The sequence below is a fragment of the Lissotriton vulgaris genome, chromosome 8 (assembly GCF_964263255.1).
Source record: "Lissotriton vulgaris chromosome 8, aLisVul1.2, whole genome shotgun sequence".
In the NCBI taxonomy this organism is placed as follows: Eukaryota; Metazoa; Chordata; class Amphibia; order Caudata; family Salamandridae; genus Lissotriton; species Lissotriton vulgaris.
Window position 1 is genome coordinate 1,048,282,024 of NC_141696.1, and position 23,984 is coordinate 1,048,306,007.

Consider the following 23,984-nt stretch of genomic DNA (forward strand, 5'->3'; position numbering starts at 1 on the left):
CTCCCACATAAGCTGTTTGCAAATGTTGAAAAACAATTACCTATAAAAGAGAAACCCATACCAAGTTTCTCCCAAGCACCATCAAACTTCAGTTTCATGTAATTGAGGAAAGTTGCTGATATATCCTTCTAGATCTCTAGTTTTATCTGCAGCATTGTTGGATTTTCAGCACACTACAGACTCTACCCCTTTGCCAATAATACATCTAGGGCAAGTCTATTTTGTAAACCATGGTCCTCATAGCAACCATTTCTGAGTCAACCATTAAAAATCCACTTGCAGTATACGTTGATAAACAATCAACCACTGTAGACAATTTTCTAATCTTTTGTGAATTTAGAATCACTCCAACTGAAGGCAACAATGCTCCAAAAATATTTCCCACAATTTCAGTGGTACTCAAACCCCTTTTACACCGTCTTAGTCTTCTTTCATTGTTTCCATTGTTATCACCAATGTGGTAAATCTTTGGAATGACTATATCCATATAGCAACACCCATACCAAGGTGGTGGCAACGTATACTAGGAATTTTCCCATCACACATATTAGACTCCAGGGAATACAGGATCAATACCACCTCTTAAACCCAACCCCCTGTTATAAGAAATGGATGTTCACATTCACTGGAACCAACAAAATTAATATTATAGTAAGTCTTCTGCCTTATTAAGCAAATCTTTCCCCAATGAGGCCAATCCAGAGTGATTGCAGTATAAGTCTCACCCTGCTTGTAATTATCTTCTTAATGTGCCTATGGTGGTTCTCAACTTTTCTGTTCTGCGGTTCTTTGCTTAAAATTCTTACGTCTATCTTCTATTGTATTAATGAATTCAATTTCTACATTATGCAACTCACAAGTCAGAATATTTTGATATGCATATACTGTGTCTAATGTTTTAGTAGAGTGGAAAAATCTCCCATCTTCTCGGCATTCCTAGCACTATGTACTATATTTATATTCTTTTTAATAGGAACTTCTGAAAATACTAAGTCATAATTCCAGTAAAAATATTGAAACATCTCCCTGCCATACAATAAACTTGTTAACACACTACATGGAATACCATATGTTAAGGGAAGGTGATGGTAAGTCACCCCCTCAGACACAGACATAGGTAACTGCATGCACACATAACAATCTCTCGCCTCCATAGTATCCAGGTTCATGTGCAGATGTTTAGTGAAGGCATTTAGTGAAAAATCATTAAAAGATTTGTTTAAGTGTAGAACACTACCAGTTAACTGCTCAATATTAGTCTCTGAGTCTTCTTTCAGATCTCTTTTAGTATTGTTATGTGCTCATTATTATTATAAGTAATATTTACCACATTAATAAACATAAAAGATGGTACTACAAATGTTGATACTAACCATACAAACAATGTTAATGTAACACATGCAAGACAAACATTAAGACATCTTTGCCTAAATATGCCTTGATTATATTTATCAGTCTCAGTTCTAGATCCATCCATTCAAAAAATCAAAAATGTGTCAAAGATTTCAAATATGTTATCAAAAAATCACTAAACTAACTTTTGTTAGACCAGTTTTAGGCTATGTACCCCACACATGTTAGAGCCTGCAGTTCTCCTTCAGTTTGTCTCCCTCAGCTTTTGCTTCTCTTTCAGCTTTTGCTTCTAAAACTTTCCAGAATTCATTTATTTTCATAAATCGCCTCTCTCTTTTTCTACACCCTTTTCAGAAAAACAGTTCACTTAGGGTGGCTTGTATTAGCAACTGCTTTTTGAGGAAAATTCAAGAAACTATTTTTCCCAATCATTCGATAAATGTAGCCACCACATATGTCCATTCAGGGGCTATGTATTTCTTATTTGGTACTTTAATTCTCTTTGTTCTTTGTACTTGCTCTTTTTCTTCTTCCACCTCACTTTGTTCAGATTGGCTAGATGTTTTGATTACTTTTTCTGGAGCCTTTTTATTTAAAGTGTATTTAACTCTTTTCACTCCTTTCGGCTACTTGTCTCCCTTCTTTGTTCTTTTTCCATTTTCATTGTCAATGTCATATGCAATTGATTCAGTCTTTTGATGAATCCCTTTCTATTATTTTGTTCTTGCTTATAGGGATCACTTCTTTCTCAGCATTGACAATTACAGCATCATTGTTATCAGTCCCAGCAACTTTTGGCCACTCTACTTGATTCTCAACTCGCCCTGGAGCATATCTGTGTTCAAGTCATTCTTCTTCAGCAAGTTCTTCACTTTTAAGTGGACTTGGGACTTTTCTGATGTGGCTTGCCTGTATCCAGTTCAGCAAGACTCCACACTTAACAGCAGTCGTCGTCACCAGTATTACTTGATAGGGACCATGCCATCGTGGTTCTAGGAAAGACTTCTTCACGTTTTTTTTCACAAGTACCTAGTCCCCTGGGCATAGGTCATGTGCCTGTTCTTGCTGTGTTGTTGTTACAACTTCTCCAACCTGGTAAGAAACAGAAGACACCAAGTCAGCCAATCCTTTGCAATAATCCAGTACCAAATCATCAGTAATGTTCATTAATTGATTTGCTGGGACTGTCATCTGTAGCCACAGTGCAACCTTTGCTCAATTTGCAATGCTGCACAAATTTTCCGAATTATTTCAATGTTGAAGTGTGTTCCCCTATCAGATACCAAAGAGACTGGGAAACCAAATCTAGGTATTATCTCTCTAAGAACCAATTTAGCAACTGTTAGACTATCATTGCATCTTGTAGGATATGCCTCCACCCAGCGAGAGAACAGACAAAAAATCACAAGAACATGTTTTAGTCCCTGGCAAGGAGGCATTTTGATAAAATCAATTTGCATCCTCGTAAATGGACCTGCAGATTTTCCAATCAATCCCATACTAACTACTGTATTTTTTCCTGCATTTGATGCTGTCAAACAATACATCTTTGATAGAGACTTTCTGCAATAACCCTGAATTTAGGGTTAAACCACGCTTGATGAAACAATCTGATCATTGCATGTCTACCATTGGACCATGGTAGACCCTTGCCATCTGTGATAACAGACTATCTTGCAATACTGGTCTCTCACCTGTGTACGGCCACACTTCATCATCTGCTCCGTATGTAAAACCTTATTTTTTCCATCTATCGCTCTCAGAATCACTTGCTTCTTCCTGTAGTTCTGTCACCTCATCCCAAGTTTCAACAGATGAGAACACCTACCTGCATTATGTTTTGCCAATTGGTTCATTTTGTTTATGTGTTCAAAGCACACAATTGTGAAATCTCATCAGCATATCCATTACCCAGAGTGATATACCCACAACCAGATATATGTGCTGAATATTTCGCCACCACAATTTGTGCCTTTGTACAATTTGTAATTGTAGTACCATCAGTAGATCTTTTACACACTCTCTGTTTCGTACTGGTGAGCCAGAAGAGGTAAAATATTCACATTGAGTTCACAACTGCCCAAAGTCGTGGACAACCCCAAAGCCATACTGGCTATCAGTGTATATTGTTACTTTCATTTGTCTCGCTAAGCAACATGCTCTAGTAAAAGCCACTAGACCAGCCACTTGTGCAGAACTCTCTTCACCCATGATGCTTCAATCACATTTCCTACTGTGCAAATTGCATAAGCAGCTCTCCAGCATCCTTCTAAATCTCTCAGACAAGATCCATTAACAAATAACCGAAGCTGTCATCGTGGCTGTGATGGATGCGCTGAGACAAGGCGCCGATAGGAACCTCACCCAGGCCCTTGTCTTATTAGATCAGTCTGCAGCGTTTGACACGGTCGATCACGCTATCTTGATCGACCGTGTCAAAAATGCAGGCATCCAGGGCTTGGCCCTAACTTGGATCAGTTCTTTCTTACACCTACGCTCTCAATCGGTTCATCTATCCACTTTCTCTGCTCCCTACTCTTCTCTTTCCTGCGGTGTCCCTCAGGGTTCTGCTCTTTCGCCCCTTCTATTCAATCTCTATATGCAACCTCTTCTAGCTTCCCTCCGTCATATTCCAGTAACCATCTTCAACTATGCGGATGACTTACAGCTAATTTTCCCCATCGATTCCTCTTCTGCCTCTCGTACCAACTTTCAGTCCACTATGCTTACCATCTCAGAGTGGATGCACTTCAGCAAGCTGAAGCTCAATCCCAGCAAGACGGAGCTTGTATTGACAGGAGGGTGCTCCAACCCTTGGGTCTCCAGTTTCTGGCCCCAATCTCTCAGCCCCCCCACCCTGTCCCGTCGACACCATTAGGAGCCTTGGGGTGATTATCTCTAGTGACTTGTCTATGAGACCTCAAATCAACGCTGTCACTTCTGCATGCTTCTACCATCTGCGCAGAATTGGCAAAATTCGAAGGTTCCTCACCACAGAGGCTCTTATACTTGTGATCATGGCCCTTGTACCCTCCCGCATCGACTATGCCAACTCCCTATATGTTGGGATCCCAACCTTCCATCTTCATCGGCTCCAGCTGGTGCAAAATCAGGCGGCCAGACTGGTCTTTCAACAGCCTAAGCACCAACATGTCTCGCCCCTGCTGAGGAGACTGCACTGGCTCCCGGTAGCCTCACGATGCATTTTCAAACTGGGATGCACTGTCTTCAAGTCACTCACTGGTCTTGTTTCAGCTTTCACTTCACGCAGCCTTAAACGCCACATTCCCTCTAGGAATCTTCGATCCTCTGCTCACGACCTCTTAACCACTCCTAGGTTTAAACGGAAAAAACATGGTGGCTCCTGTTTTTCTTTCCTTGCTCCCTCTACCTGGAACTCCCTTCCCTCTACTATCCGACTGTGTCCTGACTATATATGCTTTCGTAAACTCCTCAAAACCCATCTTTTCCAGCTAGCCTACAATTAAACCCCTATGCCTTTCTTCCTGCTTTGTCTCTGAGCGCCATGAAACCAATTGGTGACCGTGCGCGGAAAAAAACCTTTTAACATAACATACCATAACATAACAAATAACACAACATCAGACTCAGTCAATGGAGTATCTTTATTATCAGGCCTTGGCTTAGTACACAACTCAGTCACATCTAGGCAATCATGATCAAATATAAGGAAAGCCACTTCACAGCCTAGTGATGGTAACAATGTAGGTGGATTCAAAGTCGCACATCTTGCTATTGTCACATTCTCAGCTCCCAATATCAACTGTTCATATTTTGTTAACCGACTGCTTGTAAGATGCTGTGTGTGAGTTTGTGATAACCAAATCTCAAATGAATGAGGCACATACACTTTCAAATCATGTCCGAATACAATCAACTAACTCTGTGCAAGACTCACACAAGTAGCAGCAACTACTTTTAAACAGCTTTGTAAAGCTGCAGCGACTGGATCCAACGTGGCAGAAAGATATGCCACTGGCCTTCATGCTGTTCCGTGAGTTTGAGCTACAACTGACAGTGCGCAACCATCACGTTCATTACAGACTAATTCAAACTATTTGTCAAAATCCAAATTCCTAATACAGGTGCTCAACATAAACTGTCTCGCAACTCAAAAAATGTTTTCATGGCCCCACATCAAGATGTATTGGATCTGTCACATGTTTGTGGTCAATCTCTGCAATGGCTTGGCAATCAGTGAAAACTTCATAATCTACTGACTACAATATCCAACCATTCCCAAAAACATTCAAACATCTTTCTGTGTGTTTGGCGGATTCATCCACATGATAGCATTGATCCCATCTTGAGAAACTTTCTGAATTCTTTTTTCAATGATATAGCCTAGCTAAAGAACTTCTTTTTTACATAATAGCAATTTTGCCGGTGACACCTTATGCCCACCTACTGCCAAATGGTTCAGTAGCGCAATTGTATCTGTCACACAGTCTTCTCTCGTTTTTGGATGCCACCAAAAGGTCGTCGATATATTGAACCAGAACTGACCAATGACTCCAAACATTTATTCAATATCTGATTGAAAATTGAGGGGCTCTCTGTGTACCCTTGAGGAACTCGGCACCATGCCAAAACACGGTTCCAGAACCAGAATGCAAATAAATATTGGCTATCCGGATGTAAGGGTATCGACAAAAATGCTTGATACAGATCAATTACTGAGAACCACTCTGCATCATATGTGATTTTATACAGGATCATAGCTGGGTTCTGTACAATTGAACAACAAGGTATAACAATTTTGTTCACCTTTCTCAGGTCCTGTACAATCCTATATTTCCCATTTGGTTGGCGAATTCCCATTATAGGTGAATTGCATGGACTTCCAAGGATTTCTTTTAATATTCCTTACTCAATCAGCACATCAATCACAGGTGTTACTCCTGCAATTGTCTCAGGACTCATTTTATAGTGCGGTGTTTTGGGAAATTGTGCATCTGGCTTTACTATTATTTGATGCAGTGCAACTCCTTTCATCAATCCAATATCTTTTCCTGTAAAATCCCACACATCAGACAACTCTGTATCTCTCAATTCAACAGGCAAATCATTTGCTGTAAACAATGGATACAATTCATTCACTTTTGTTCCCTGTCTTGACATGTTGAAAATCACATCCTCGTACTTCGTGTGAAATGCTGTTCCATCTGGCGAACAATAAATGGAACAGTTCATTTTACACAATAAGTCCCTCCCTAACAAATTAACTGGACTAGTGTCACACACAACAAATTTGTTTAGTTCTTGGAAATTGCCAATTTGAACTTTCATCGGTTTTGTCACTGGTCTTTTAATCAATTTGTTCGAATCTCCTACAACTTCTATACTTTCTCCCGAGAGGGGTAGGTATGGGATTTCCACAGTTCTCATAGTGAAATGTATATTACCAGTATCTACAAGAAATGTAATGGCATTAACATCAACCTCGCCATTCACATGTGGACCTGACTGATCTACCTCTAGAGATGCGCCAAGAACGCACTTTTCCTCCCCCCTCAGACACCATCATTGTGATGTATCTGAATCATTTTCTTCTGACTGCATCAAATATTGTGAAGCCACCTGCACATTTGAATTCACTTGACCATTGGTATGAAAACCCACATTCGTATTGTACCATTAACATCATGATTTGGCTTAGGAGCTTTTGCAAACCCTGTCCTCTATTATTTGACACCTTCAAATGTGAATTCTGATTTTGCATCTGATTCATTTGCCCTTAATCTATCTGTGCCTGATAACTCTGATTCTGCATTTGTATTTGATCACACTTTCCTGCTCGTCCTGTATTATTTAACAGACTTTTACTCTTGCAACACCAGTTTCCAAATTTACCGCATGTATGACAAGGATACTTCTTTTTCAATTCTTCTTTATCCTTCAAATTACCTCTACCTCTTCCTTTATCCATCAGGATCATTTGCGTCACAGTATTACCATTTGAAACTACACCTTTCATTCCATTAGTCCGACCATTGCTCCGAAACTCATCTGCTGAATCTACACTCAAATAACCCCCTTTCTATGCAGCTTTTATCTGAGCCAACATTAATTTCTCTTTCAATTTTCTGTGTCTCATTTCTATGTCATCTCCACAATATTTTGCACAACAAAGTATTTCATCAATCGATTTACTCTGCCAACAAATCAAATACTGCTGAATCAGAGAACTTATTTCAGGTCTTTATACATACACAAACCTATACACAAAGTGTCCCCTAGCTTTCTCTGAGATATTTTCTGTACCACTGTACTGTTTAAATTGGTCAAGAAGCCTTTCGTAATATGCATGCACTGATTCTTTCAATTCTTGAGTAGTTCTATCCATTTTCACCCAATCTGTTTCTATCGAGGAAATCTTGCCCTTCAAATACGTAATGACCTGATTATATTTGTTCATAACTTTTTCTGAAGGTGCTCCTGTTTTTGGATCTCTTGGATACTCTTTTTTCAGCCAATCTACAGCAATTTTAAACTCAATCCACAAATCTGCTGAGACAACAATATCAAAAAGACCTTCCAAATCAACCCACAAAACTTTTGAAACCTTCACAAATCTTTCTACTTGACTGCACCATTCAACAGGTGTTTCTCTCAACCTAGAGAAATCATTTGTAAATGACAATATGTTCTGTCTTGACCATGGAATATGGACAAAACTACCTCCTGGTACCTCTCTCATTGGGTGTGCTGTAACCGCATCCTATGGTACTGACTCTTTTTCTGCTTCTCTTACGGGGTACAATGGCAAAGCAGTTTTTGCTGACCAACTCACTTCATCCATCTTTTTGCCCATCTTCTTTTCCATCTGTCTAACTCTCCCCAATGTTTTAATGTGAAAATTAATTCTTTAATCTGTAATCGTCTCCCTGATACATCCAGATTTTCTAAGTCTTTGTCCGTGAAATACAACCTGCATGTCTTTTGCAAAGCTTTATACTTTTCAATATCAACTCCATACATTTGTGCAACGTCAGCAAAAGTCTCATGGAAGCATATTGCTTTTCCCATAATAATTTTATACAAGAATAATAACTCATCTTCCTTTTATTTACTTAGTCTTTCTGGCAATAATTTCTTCCAAATCTACTTTTAGTTTTTTCACATCTATGGATGCATCTTTATTTTGAACACTGTAACCAGGAGCTATCTCTCTAAACCGATCATCTAACTCATCAGTTTATGGACCTAATGATCTCTGTACATTTTCACCTGTTTACCTTATTATCTGTGTATTTCTACTCCTCTCAACTTGCATCAATCTCTTAGGGTCAAGATTTATAGTTCATGTTGGTGTCTCATTCCTTTCTGCAATATCAATTAATTGTTCCACTTGTGCTGTGACTACACTCACAATTGTTCCGCCATTTTCATTTGTTCTTATTATTTTCTATAGTCTGTTTTGAAGATATTCATTACTCCACCCTAGATCTGTTCAGGCATGTACTCAAGTAAGTATTTGCCCATCATTATACACTGTAACTATTTGACCAATTGTCACTGGAACTGACAAAACATCTGGGTACATTATCGATTTTAGCCTCACTACTTCTTCTCTATTTATAATCAGAATCTAACTTACAACTTCGGGTGATCTGTTTATTGGTTCTTCAATTTGAATTAAAGGAGCCTTTGGTGAAACACTCAAAACACTTCTTTTGGTATTTGTATTAATCTGTTCTTCTTGTTATGGCAGAGGTCTATTCATCACTAATTCATTCAGGAAATCTTCATCAAACTCATCTATACTATCATTTACATTAGTAACCATCTCTTGTGATTCAATATTTTTCTTTTTCTCTTTAGTTTTCCCTCTTTCATTAGACTCAATTTCTCTAACTGGAAACATACTCGTTCCTTCAACAGTGTCTCTTCGCCACAATTTTTTCCAAGCATCCCATTTTGCTTCAGAATACCCACTCACTGTATTTTTGTATCTATTCTGTTGTCTGTCTGTTTCTCTTTTATATGCTTCATAATCCCACTTGTAAAGAGCTTCGTACTGCATAGGTCTTAAATTTGGACTCAAATTATTCATTCGTCTTCTTAAATTTTCTAAAATCTTAGTATTAAAAGAACCATTTGCTGGATATGCTAAATTACCATTTTGTTCTGTATATTTCATCCAATTTTTTAACCAAGTACAAGTATGGTATCCCCTTTCTATCGCCATAAATGATGCAGGCATTCCTCCAGGAGCTATAGAAACTCCTTCTCTAATTACTATTGGCTGATCTTTGCTAAACAATGTTTTCAACAATTTAATTATCTTCATATTTTTTTTTATCTAAAAAGTTCATATTAGTAAATAAGTCTACAAACTCCCTTTCGTATTATGTTTCTCAGCTTCCAATCAATGTTTTTTTACGCTGTCCAATCTCATTGCGTCTCACACCAACTAACCTATAGCAGCGCTGCACTTTTGGTGATGTATACACACTACTGACTAATTCCAGCACAGCTCTTTGTTACATCAGTATTACTTATTCTACTGACCCTCCCTTTACAAAATCAGCGTCAATGTATTTTCCAGTCAATAACAAACTACATAAACACAGCTTGTCTGTTCCACTAATAGAAATACAATAGTATTTTCAAATACTCGTAAGAAATTTCTACACTCTAGCACAATCTTGACCAGCGTGATTATGCTCTTTTACAAGTGAAAAATTCTCAAAACTTCCCAGTTGCTCCTCTGAAGTGACCCAAATAAACCTCCACTCCATAATTCACAAAGTTCCCTGTGCAGTAACTTTCAGTACGACGACCGCCCATTACCGCATCAAGAGCAGACAACGCATATTTAAGCTTATTGTATGCCACATTAACACAGCCCTTAGGCTTATGCCGGGATCTCAGGCCTACTACGGACCTGCTAATTCCTTTGAGATTCAACAAACCTCAATGTGACATAAAGGTACAAACTCACATATATCATGAAATTGTTTAAGAGTGTCCTGTCTTTAAACTCAGCCTCTTCATTACCTGGCATTTTAGTTTAAATTAACCATCCAATGCAACTACTAAAAACTGATGCAGCGGAAGCGTGGGCGATTATTGTCAGCTCACTTATCCACACCAATCTCTATATAATAAACGGAAATGGAACTCTAATGACGGGTCCATAAGTCATTATCACACAGTTAGCAATATCAAAGGTCCTCTGATGAATCTTTGGTAGAGCTAAAAGGGACTAAATAATGAAAGATGGAATGTTATTTCTCCACGAGGACCTACAATGTAGAAATGTGCTAAACATGGGTCATTATAAATATGTCCAAAAGTAACTCAGTAATAAAGACAAACACAATTCGTTTCTATTACTTTCATAACAATACAGAATAGATTCACAATAATCATAACAGTTCATTCATGAAACATCAGAACATCAGGCATAGAAGAGTGAGAGAGATATGCGAATCACAATTAGCCATTGAAAATGAAATGCTAATGCACATTGTGCAATTAGTCCGAAAAGCTAACCCCTGGCCGTTAGGGTGTAGCGAGAGCAGCATCACCAGCCGATGATGTGCAAAATCTCTAGGAAAGACTCATAGGATCAGTAGGATTTACCAGCCAGCGAATCAGGAATCAGCACGGCATTCAGCAAACTAAAAATGCAGGGACAGGTCACCAATCTTGTGTACGAGCTGAGGAACACTTTCCCACAGGAATCTTTATAGTACACTACTTCCTTTATATCGTTAATATATTGCATTCTCTCTCTTCAGCAAACCTATCTATTAGGTATTCACAATGGTAAGACAGTTTTCTGACAGTGATTTTACTACTATTTTCTAAACACTCTTTGTCTAAATGTTGATATTTTGAAAATGTTACATTAATGTCATCTGCAACCCTGCCCTAGACAGAAAAGAACTCTAAGGGCCAGATGTAGGTAGCCCTTTACCGATCGGAATCGGCCGAAAATACCGATTTTCGGCCGTTTCCGACCGGTAAAGGGCTATGGAGATGTAGGGGCACCAAAAATGGACATAATCGGTAATTTTACCGAATCGGTATTTTTACCGAATCGGTAAAATTACAGAATCGGTAAATTTACCGATTCTGTAAATTTTACCGATTCTGTAAATTTACCATTCGGTAAAAATACCGAATATATAATTTGAGATGTAGGTAGCATGTCTAACAGTGCTACAGGGCATTAAGAATTCGGAATTTACCATGCAATACAATTGCATGGTGAATTACAAATTCATGTGTACATGCACATCTGTGCATGTACACCTGTGCCATGTGGCACACAGACATGCCCTAAGGGCATGTCTGTGTGCCACATGGCGCAAAAGCCAGTTACAGGGGTGCAACAGGGTGTCAAAGTGACATTCTGTCCCCCTTAGCAATTCGGTATTTTTACCGATTCAGTAAATACTGAATCGGTATTTGCTATTGAATCCTATGGGCTTCAATAGCAAATACCAATTCGGTATTTACCGAATCGGTACATACCGAATCTTAACAATTCGGTAAAAAATACAGAATTTTCCCCTACATGTCATTTACCGATTTTTGAATACCGAATCGGTAAAATTCCGTATTTAGAAATCGGTAAATGACATTTACCTACATCTGGCCCTAAAAGACTTATTCAGAAACAGGCAAAATATCTGTACCCTAAGGAAGCATTTGTAACAGATGAAGGACAGGAGCACGAAAAAGCACATCTTCTATCAATTTTAGAGCCTACATTATTTTAGCAAGCCAGAGAATAGTTTCTACAACCTACACTACTTTCATGAAGAATAAAGCTTTTTAATTTGTCTAATATTTTTCTACAGTTAGGAAGACAGAATAACGTGCAGTTAGCATTATTCTCATTACTTTCACATAAGGAAATCAAACTATCGTGCCTTGTGCACATTTCACGTGTTGTACACTCTCGCATTATACGTTAGTATTTTCACACATTTTATTAAAAGCATGCATTAGGGTGATTTACATCGGTCAGATTTTATTTACAAAAATTGTGCTCCATCAATGGTGTTTCTAGCCACAGTGGTAACAGAAGAAATATCTTGCGGGCACTAAGAAAATGTAAAAGCCAAATATCCCTTCCATGAGCAACGTCTTGCATTGGACCATGCCTCACAGACAACCAGAGTCAGAGGGCTGGCTCTAACTTGGCATGCACCAGGGGGCAATAACCAGCCAGAATACCCTGATGTCACCAACCTGGTCTCAAACCCCTCGTGGCCTCCAACAAGATCATTACGTGAACCGATACTTCCATCCCCCACTGAAGCTCTGGCACTAACAACCCCATGGCAATGTAGCATTATAGCCTGGAGTTAAATGATAGCAACAAACAACCTATTTCCCAACTGGGAAGAAAGGAGGAATCTCTTAGGCACCCTAACTGCATCCATTTTGCACGCATGCAGACGCCCAACTAGTTAAAACAAAGGAAGGGAGAGCACAATTATATTCAGCCCGAGATACATCTCCCAGGGTCCCTGGATTGTCCTCAACAGGGGCAACATAGTAAGGATATGCAACTCAATCCAAGATTAGAACACATAGGGGTATATTCTTTAATGACTTATCGCCGAGTTATCTGCACATTATCATGGCCAAAGTGCAATAAATATATCGCCCCATTAATAAGCTGGTGCTAACAGACCATATCACCAGTTTACCTGTGATAGCAGCCGTAAAAAACATCACCACAGATGACCCCAGCAACTAACGCCAATGAGATGCAGAGTAGGCGTTCCCGTGCAAAAAGTCATGACAACACCACGTCACAACATTCTCAATGACCAGCCAGATCTGTGATAAGATCACAACAGGCAATAAGCCACGTTAGCAGCAGGAATTTAACACCTGCAACTACAACCTGCACCAGCAAAGGGATCCCAGCCCAGAGCCACACCTTCAGAACAACAGATGCCATGGAGCTACTGATCATGCAGCTTGGAGCCCCAAGAGGGCCACAACAGCCACCCCCCGCCACTACAATACCCCTAACCCGGGCCCTACCTCGGGCACCCCCCACCTTCCCCAGACCAAGGGATTGCACATCAACGTCACAAAATTATGAACAAAATAATTTGCCTGATGTTGCATAATAACAACAAATAACACTCACGAGAGTACAGAAAAAGCAGAAACAATCATTCACCATTGAAAGTCCAAACAAAATAACACAATCAAATTTGACTCCAAACAACTATTTGGAAGAGTCATGGCGGGTCATCCAAGGACAATCTGTAAATGACAGCCTGCAAGACAATATCCAAGATAAGAAGGCGTGTCAGGCATTCATCAAAGGACAGAGAGAGAGAGAAAGAGAGAAAGAAAGGGCGAAAGAAAGGGAGAAAGAAAGGGCGAAAGAAAGAAAGAAAGAAAGAAAAAAGAAAGAAAGAAAGAAAGAAAGAAAGAAAGAAAGAAATAAAGAAAGAAAGAAAGAAAGAAAGAGCAAGAGAGAGCCTGAACAAGGATCACGAGGCCAATCGGGCCTTTGGCTCATACATGCCAACTGTTGCGTGTCTTTTGCAATTGGTGCTCTCTAACTCCAAGGCCTGGCATCCATTTCAGCATGAAGGCCACATCACATTTCAGAAATGCAAGCAGTAGTCAGACTAAAATTAGGTATGAAAGCTCCTTTTTCTAAATACACATTGGGAAGGACATATGAACAGGCTGGTAACCCCTGAGTGAGATACCATACCAGACTCTGACGACTCCGACACCACGAACTGCGCTAATGAAAGACCAAGGTGTCCACACCCCACACACAGTTTTCCCTGCTCAAGGTAAACCTGCATGGGATGCCCATCGACACATTGGTAAAAAACAAGCCATACATCCAAATGTTGCACACACATATGACTCATTGCTCCGAGCTGTGGCATATCGTCCAAAGAAGTTACTGCCGCCGGTCTGAGGAGTGCCTGTGCTACAAGACCAACAAACACAATGGCAGGAAATCCCGGGCACATGCATAACTGCTGTCAAATGGAATTGTACCATGCACGAATGCTGCATCTTTTGGGATCAGTAAGTGTTGCGAATCAGTTACCATCTGAGCTTCCACCTTGCCTATGTCACCTGCATCCAGCCCTGGTTCCACTCTCGAACATGCGCATTCGAGTGGCCTATGGATGTCTGACTATCCAACACAACGGTAGCTTCTCTGGATTATGACTTGTGTGTGTGCCCCCTGTTGGCAATATTGAGATGGGAGGGTGCATAGCCACTTAGTGTCAAGGTAAAAGATCGCAACTTTGAAAGCAAGGTGCTTAGGATTTGAATAATTCAGGTGCTCCTAGAGGTAGCGTGTCCGTCCAGGCACTCCAAAGGAATAAGTCAGAAGTAAAGTGCAGCAACTGAGAGTGAGTGCATCCCTCGGTAGGGCACACCTTAAGTTCTCCAAGAAGAAGACTCACTGAGGGTAATGCAGTGTTCTTTTAGAATTTTAATGAGGATTCTCAAAATGTCATCATCTGAAAGTGGTATTGTTCATTCCATGATTATTAAGTCACAATTGCACATCATATATGTATTTCTCAAAAAATGCTCCAATGTATTTCGGGCTGAGAAGCCCTTCATCCGGGAGCTCTGTAATGTAAAGATATAGCCATAAATAAACAATCTTAGTAGTGATGGGGGTCAAAAAACATAACACAACAAATGTGATATCAAAAGGAGTGAAAATAGTGGGAACAATGGTGTATTAGTCCGGGTGCGCGGTGTTTGAAAAAAATGAAAAGACGAAAAAAGTCAAGAAACCTGGTGAGTGCAGAACGTAAACACTAAACAGTGTGGGATTACGGGGACGTGCTCTTAAGTAAAAGACTCGGGGAGTGATCAAGGCAAAATAAGATCAGGACGGGTGAGCTATGCGTGAGCAAAAAACGGTTAAACGCAGTGAAACACTGACTTACTTGAGTTCGTTAGAAAACTTCTAATCACGCAGGATGGCTCGAGCGGGCGGTGAATCGAGTAGTTCGTCTGGAGGGATTTCTGACGAATGTCAGAATCTCGCGGGGTTAAATCGAGATAACACAATGGGTGGGTGGAAGTAGTAATAAGTGACAGACTAAAAAGGTGAACTAAAAAATGAACAGGAAAGCTGAAAAAAATACGGAGGCCATTTTATGGGCAGCTAAAAATGTAAAAGTGAATACGAAAAAGAGTAAAGACATGAAAGTGGGGGTGCATAAATCAGGTTGCTGCCTCATGGGAACAGTCCAGCCCGAACTGCCAAGCCATGTCTTCCCTGGACCGGAATCAAGCATCCTAGGACCGGTTTCTGACTATCAGCCTTCATCAGCCAGGATCGCTTGATTCCAGTGACATGGAGAGCATGGGACTCACGTCTGAGCATACACGTCCCACTCGGGCCGACGAATGTAAAAACAATTGATGGACGGAATGTTGCACAATGGCAAAACATTCACCCTGAGGCACAGTTCTGGGATTTATCCATTGTTATTTTGCTCACAAAACCACCCCAGTTCAGACATGGCCATATGCAAATCAGTCTTGACCCTGTGCATCATGGGAAGAGTCCAGCCGGAACTGCCAAGTAATGTCTTTCCTGGACTGGAATCAAGCATCCTAGGACCGGGTTCGGCTATCAGTCTTCATCAGCCAGGATAGCTTAATTCCAGTGGCATGGAGAGCACAGGACTCACATCGGAGCATACCCGTTCCACTTGGGGGGACAAATGCAAAAACAACAATTGATGGAAGGAATGTTGCACAATGGCAAAACATTCTCCCTCAGTCACAGATCTGGGTTTAATCCATCGTTATTTTGCTCACCATACCACCCCAGTTCAGATTTGGCCACATGCAAATCAGTCTTTATCCTGTGCCTCATGTTAACAGTCTAGCCCTACCTGCCAAGCCATGTCTTCCCTGGACCAGAATCAAGCATCCTAGGACCGGTTTCTGGCTATCAGCCTTCATCATCCATGATAGCTTGATTCCAGTGGCATGGAGACCAACGGACTCACGTCTGAGCATACCCGTCCCACTCGGGGTGACAAAAACAAAAACAACAATTGATGGACGGAATGTTGCACAATAGCAAAAAAATTCACCCCAAGTCACAGATCTAGGTTTAATCCATCGTTACTTTGCTCACCACACCACCCCAGTTCAGACATGGCCACATGCAAATCAGTCTTGAACCAGTGCCTCAAGGGTACAGTCCAGCCCAAACTGCCAAGCCATGTCTTCCCTGGACTGGAATCAAGCATCCTAGGACCGGTTTCTGGCTATCAATTCATCAGCCAGGAAAGTTTGATTCCAGTGGCATGGAGAGCATGGGACTCACGTCTGAGTATACCCCTTCCACTCGGGGTGACGAATGCAAAAACAACAGTTGATGGACAGAATGTTGCACCTTGGCAAAATATTCACCCTGAGTCACAGTTCTGGGATTAATCTATCGTTATTATGCTCACCACACCACCCCAGTTCAGACAGGGCCAAATTCAAATCATTCTTGATCCTGTGCCTCATGGGAACAGTCCAGCCCGACCTGCCAAGCCATGTCTTCCCTCGACCGGAATCAAGCATCCTAGGACCGGTTTCTGTCAGCCTTCATCAGCCAGGATATCTTGATTCCAGTGGCATGGAGAGCACCAGACTCACGTCTGAGCATACCCATTTCACTCGGGGTGACAAAAGCAAAAACAACAATTGATGGACGAATGTTGCACAATGGCAAAACATTCATCCCCAGTCACAGATCTAGGTTTAATCCATTGTTGTTTTGCTCACCACATCACCCGAGTTCAGACATGGCCATATGCAAATAAGTCTTGACCCTGTGCCTCATGGGAACAGTCAGGCCCAAACTGCCAAGCCATGTCTTCCCTGGACTGGAATCAAGCATCCTAGAACCGATTTCTGGCTATCAGCCTTCATCAGCCAGGATAGTTTGATTCCAGTGGCATGGAGAGCACAGGACTCACGTCTGAGCATACCCGTCCCACTCGGGGTGACAAATGCAAAAACAGCAATTGATGGACGGAATGTTGCACAATGGCAAAACATTCACGCCCAGTCACAGATCTCGGTTTAAGCCATCGTTATTTTGCTCACCACACCACCCAAGTTCAGATATGGCCATATGCAAATCAGTCTTGAACCAGTGCCTCATGGGAACATTCCAGCCGGAACTGCAAAGCCATGTCTTCCCTGGACCAGAATCAAGCATCCTAGGACCGGTTTCTGGCTATCAGCCTTCATCAACCAGGATAGCTTGATTTCAGTGGCATGGAGAGCACGGGACTCACATCTGAGCATACCTGTCCCACTCGGGGTGATAAATGCAAAAACTACAGTTGATGGACGGAATGTTGCACAAGGGCAAAACATTCACCCCCAGTCAGAGATCTGGGTTTAATCCATCGTTATTTTGCTCACCACACCACCCCAGTTCAGACATGGCCATATGCAAATCTGTCTTGACCCTGTGCCTCATGGGAACAGTCCAGCCCGAACTGCCATGCCATGTCTTCCCTGGACCGGAATCAAGCATCCTAGAACCAGTTTCTGGCTATCAGCCTTCATCAGCCAGGATAGCTTGATTCCAGTGGCATGGAGAGCACGGAACTTACGTCTGAGCAAACCCGTCCCACTCGGGGTGACAAATGCAAAAACAACAATTGATGGACGGAATATTGCACAATGGCAAAACATTCACCCCCAGTCACAGTTCTGGGTTTAATCCATCGTTATTTTGCTCACCACACCACCCCAGTTCCGACATGGCATATGCAAATCAGTCTTGATCCTGTGCCTCATGTTAACAGTCTAGCAATACCTGCCAAGCCATGTCTTTCCTGGACCGGAATCAAGGCAACCTAGGACAGGTTTCTGGCTATCAACCTTCATCAGCCAGGTTAGCTTGATTCCAGTGGCACGGAGAGCACAGGGCTCACATCTGAGCATACCCGTCCCACTCAGGGTGACAAATGCAAAAACAACAAGTGATGGACGGAATGTTGCACAATGGCAAAGCATTCACCCCAGTCACAGATCTGGGTTTAATCCATCGTTATTTTGCTCACCATACCACCCCAGTTCAGACATGGCCATATTCAAATTAGTATTGTCCCTGTGCCTTATGGGAACAGTCCAGCCCGATTTGCCAAGCCATGTCTTCCCCGGACCGGAATCAAGCATCCTACGACCTGTTTCTGGCTATCAACCTTCATCAGCCAGGATCGCTTGATTCCAGTGACATGGAGAGCATGGGACTCACGTCTGAGCATACACGTCCCACTCGGGGTGACGAATTTAAAAACAACAATTGATGGACGGAATGTGGCACAATGGCAAAACATTCGCCCTGAGTCACAGTTCTGGGATTTATCCATTGTTATTTTGCTCACAAAACCACCCCAGTTCAGAAATGGCCATATGCAAATCAGTCTTGACCCTGTGCATCATGGGAAGAGACCAGCTCGAACTGCCAAGTAATGTCTTTCCAGGACTGGAATCAAGCATCCTAGGACCGGGTTCGGCTATCAGTCTTCATCAGCCAGGATAGCTTAATTCCAGTTGCATGGAGAGCACAGGACTCACATCGGAGCATACCCGTTCCACTCGGGGGACAAATGCAAAAACAACAAGTGATGGAAGGAATGTTGCACAATGGCAAAACATTCACCCCAAGTCACAGATCTGGGTTTAATCCATCGTTATTTTGCTCACCATACCCCCCCAGTTCAGACTTGGCATATGCAAATCAGTCTTGATCCTGTGCCTCATGTTAACTGTCTAGCAATACCTGCCAACCCATGTCTTTCCTGGACCGGAATCAAGGCAACCTAGGACAGGTTTCTGGCTACCAGCCTTCATCATCCAGGATAGCTTGATTCCAGTGGCATGGAGAGCAACGGACTCACGTCTGAGCATACCCGTCCCACTCGGGGTGACAAAAACAAAAACAACAATTGATGGACGGAATGTTGCACAATGGCAAAAACATTCAACCCAAATCACAGATCTAGGTTTAATCCATTGTTATTTTGTTCACCACACCACCCCAGTTCAGACATGGCCACATACAAATCAGTCTTGAACTAGTGCCTCAAGGGAACAGTCCAGCCCGAACTGCCAAGCCATGTCTTCCCTGGACCGGAATCAAGCATCCTAGGACCAGTTTCTGGCTATCAATTCATCAGCCAGGAAAGTTTGATTCCAGTGGCATGGAGATAATGGGACTCACGTCTGAGTATACCCGTCCCACTCGGGGTGACGAATGCAAAAAAAATAGTTGGTGGATGGAATGTTGCAATTGGCAAAATATTCACCCTGAGTCACAGTTCTGGGATTAATCTGTCGTTATTTTACTCACCACACCACCCCAGTTCAGACATGGCCATATTCAAATCATTCTTGATCCTGTGTCTCATGGGAACAGTCCAGCCCGACCTGCAAAGCCATGTCTTCCCTGGACCGGAATCAAGCATCCTAGGACCGGTTTCTGGCTGTCAATTCATCAGCCAGGAAAGTTTGCTTCCAGTGGCATGGAGAGCATGGGACTCAAGTCTGAGCATACCCGTCCTTCTTGGGGTGACAAATGCAAAAACAACAATTGATGGATGGAATGTTGGACAATGGCAAAACATTAATAATAATAATAATAAAACCATTTATAGAGCGCCTGGTTACACTAATAACAGTGTGTCCCTGTGCTTAGAAATGCTACAGTACCCTGAAGAGGCCGAGGTTAGTGGCGAGTCCGGAACTTGGGCTACAGAAACACTTATTGCTTAGGAAAGAGGTAGGTTTTTAGTTTAAGTCTAAATCTTGTTTCTGATGGCTCCATGCCCAGGTCAATATGGAGATTGTTCCAGTGCTTATTTGCAAGAAAGCGAAAGGAGCTACCTCCCATCTTGTGTACATGAGGGATTTGAAACAGCATCGCTCCAGCGGATCTAAGGTTCCCGGCGGGGCGATGGATGGTCAGAAGTTTGCGCAGGTAGCTAGGCCCTTTCCCTGGGCAATGCGGTGAGCAAAGCAAAGAGCTTTGAAATTAATACGCTCCTCGATAGGGAGCCAGTGAAGTTTTCGTAGTGCTGTTTTGCCAGAAGCCCTGTGTGGAAGATTCAGTACCAGGCGGGCCGCAGCATTTTGAACACATTGATTGATGCAAACCTTTTCGACTTAGTCCCAGCAGAAGAGTGTTGCCATAGTCCAAGTGTGGAGTAACCAGGGCATGAAAAAGTGTCTTCCTGGCATTGATGGGGAGAAGATCTAAGACTTTACGGAGTGTTTTTAGTATTCCGAAACATTTACCCGTAATTTTGCTAATCTGTTGCTTAAAGGAAAGCTCTGCATCTAGCCATATTCCTAGATTTTTAACAGAGTTAGCGGGGTGAGGAATGGTACCCAATTCTGATGGCCACCAATCCTGCGACCAGGCAGAGGAGGATTTACCAACTATCAGCAATTCAGTTTTATCGCCATTAAGGCGTAGGCAGTTGTTGTTCATCCACTCTGCCACAGAACGCATGCAGTTGGAAAAATTAATGGCATCCTCTGCCTGATTGTGGGTAAGTTTGATTTTTAGTTGGGTATCGTCAGCATATGTGACGATATCCACACCAAAAGATTCCACAATATGGGCTATGGGCTCCATATATAGATTAAAAAGCTTGGGGCTCAAACTTGAGCCCTGTGGAACCCCATGTTTCAGTTTACGGAGAGATGATTTGTGAGAAGGGCAGAATACCTGAAAACTTCTGTTTTCTAGAAAGGATACTATCCATTTCAGGGCTGGCCCATCTACTCCCAGGTCTGAAAGGCGAGACAGCAGCGTTGCGTGCAGCACGGTGTCAAAAGCTGCACTGAGATCTAGTAAAACCAACGCTGCTGTCTGCCCCTCATTTGCGAGTTGTCTCAAACATTCTGTGGAAAAGAGAACCGCCGACTCAGTAGAGTGGCCTGCTCTGAACCCTGACTGTGTACAATGGAGACGAGAGTTCTCCTTAGCAAATTTCATAAGTTGACTATTTCCTATCTTCTCCACAACTTTCCCACAAAAGGGGAGGAGAGAGATAGGACAGAGATTTTGTAGCTGGGAAATATGAATATTAGTTTTTTTCTTCAGGGGTATTACTTGTGCCATTTTCCATACATCAGGCACATGACATTCCTGAAAAGATAGGGTAATCAGGTGTTCAATCTGCTCAATCATACATTCACCCCCAGTCACAGATCTGGGTTTAATCCATCATTATTTTGCTCACCACACCACCACAGTTCAGACATGGCCATTTGCAAATCAGTCTTGAACCAGTGCCTCATGGGAACAGGCCAGCCCGAACTGCCAAGCCATGCCTTCCCTGTACCGGAATCAAGCATCCTAGGACCAGTTTCTGGCTATCAGCCTTCATCAGCCAGGATAGCTTGATTCCAGTGGCATGGAGAGCACGGGACTCACATCTGAGCATAACCGTCCCACTCAGGGTGACAATTGCAAAAACAACAATTGATAGACGGAATGTTGCACAATGGCAAAGCATTCACCCCAGTCACAGATCTGGGTTTAATCCATCGTTATTTTGCTCACCACACCACCCCAGTTCAGACATGGCCATATGCAAATCAGTCTTGAACCAGTGCCTCATGGAAACAGTCCAGCCCGAACTGCCAAGCAATGTCTTCCCTGGACCAGAATCAAGCATCCTAGGACCGGTTTCTGGCTATCAGCCTTCATCAGCCAGTATCGCTTGATTCCAATGACATTGAGAGCATGGGACTCACGTCTGAGCATACACGTCCCACTCGGGGTGACGAATGTAAAAACAACAATTGATGGACGGAATGTTGCACAATAGCAAAACATTAACCCTAAGTCACAGTTCTGGGATTTATCCATTGCTATTTTGCTCACAAAACCACCCCAGTTCAGACATGGCCATATGCAAATCAGTCTTGACCCTGTGCATCATGGGAAGAGTCCAGCCCGAATTGCCAAGTAATGTCTTTCCTGGACTGGAATCAAGCATCCTAGGACCGGGTTCGGCTATCAGTGTTCATCAGCCAGGATAGCTTAATTCCAGTGGCATGGAGAGCACAGGACTCACATCGGAGCATACCCGTTCCACTCGGGGGGACAAATGCAAAAACAACAATTGATGGAAGGAATGTTGCACAATGGCAAAACATTCACCCCAGTAACAGATCTGGGTTTAATCCATCGTTATTTTGCTCACCATACCACCCCAGTTCAGACTTGGCCATATGCAAATCAGTCTTGATCCTGTGCCTCATGTTAGCAGTCTAGCCCTACCTGCCAAGCCATGTCTTCCCTGGACCGGAATCAAGCATCCTAGGACCAGTTTCTGGCTATCAGCCTTCATCATCCAGGATAGCTTGATTCCAGTGGCATGGAGAGCAACAGACTCACGTCTGAGCATACCCGTCCCACTCGGGGTGACAAAAACAAAAACAACAATTGGTGGACGGAATCCTGCACAGTGGCAAAAACATTCACCCCAAGTCACAGATCTAGGTTTAATCCATCGTTATTTTGCTCACCACACGACCCTAGTTCAGACATGGCCACATGCAAATCAGTCTTGAACTAGTGCCTCAAGGGAACAGTCCAGCCCGAACTGCCAAGCCATGTCTTCCCTGGACCGGAATCAAGCATCCTAGGACCGGTTTCTGGCTATCAATTCATCAGCCAGGAAAGTTTGATTCCAGTGGCATGGAGAGCAGCAGACTCACGTCTGAGCATACCCATACCAATCGGGGTGACAAAAGCAAAAACAACAATTGATGGACGGAATGTTGCACAATGGCAAAACATTCACCCCCAGTCACAGATCTAGGTTTAATCCATTGTTGTTTTGCTCACCACATCACCCGAGTTCAGACATGGCCATATGCAAATCAGTCTTGACCCTTGCCTCATGGGAACAGTCCAGCCCGAATTGCCAAGCCATGTCTTCCCTGGACCGGAATCAAGCATCCTACGACCTGTTTCTGGTTATCAACCTTCATCAGCCAGGATAGCTTGATTCCAGTGGCATGGAGAGAACGGGAATCATGTCTGAGCATACCCGTCCCACTCGGGGTGACGAATGCAAAAACAACAGTTGATGGATGGAATGTTGCACCTTGGCAAAATATTCACCGTGAGTGACAGTTCTGGGATTAATCTATCGTTATTTTGCTCACCAGACCACCCCAGTTCAGACATGGCCACATTCAAATCATTCTTGATCCTGTGCCTCAGGGGTACAGTCCAGCCGACCTGCCAAGCCATGTCTTCCCTGGACCGGAATCAAGCATCCTAGGACCGGTTTCTGTCTATCAGCCTTCATCACCCAGGATAGCTTGATTCCAGTGGTATGGAGAGCACCAGACTCACGTCTGAGCATACCCATCAGACTTGGGGTGACAAAAGCAAAAACAACAATTGATAGACGGAATGTTGCACAATGGCAAAACATTCACCCCGAGTCACAGATCTAGGTTTAATCCATTGTTGTTTTGCTCAACACATCACCCGAGTTCAGACATGGCCATATGCAAATCAGTATTGACCCTTGCCTCATGGGAACAGTCCAGCCCGAATTGCAAAGCCATGT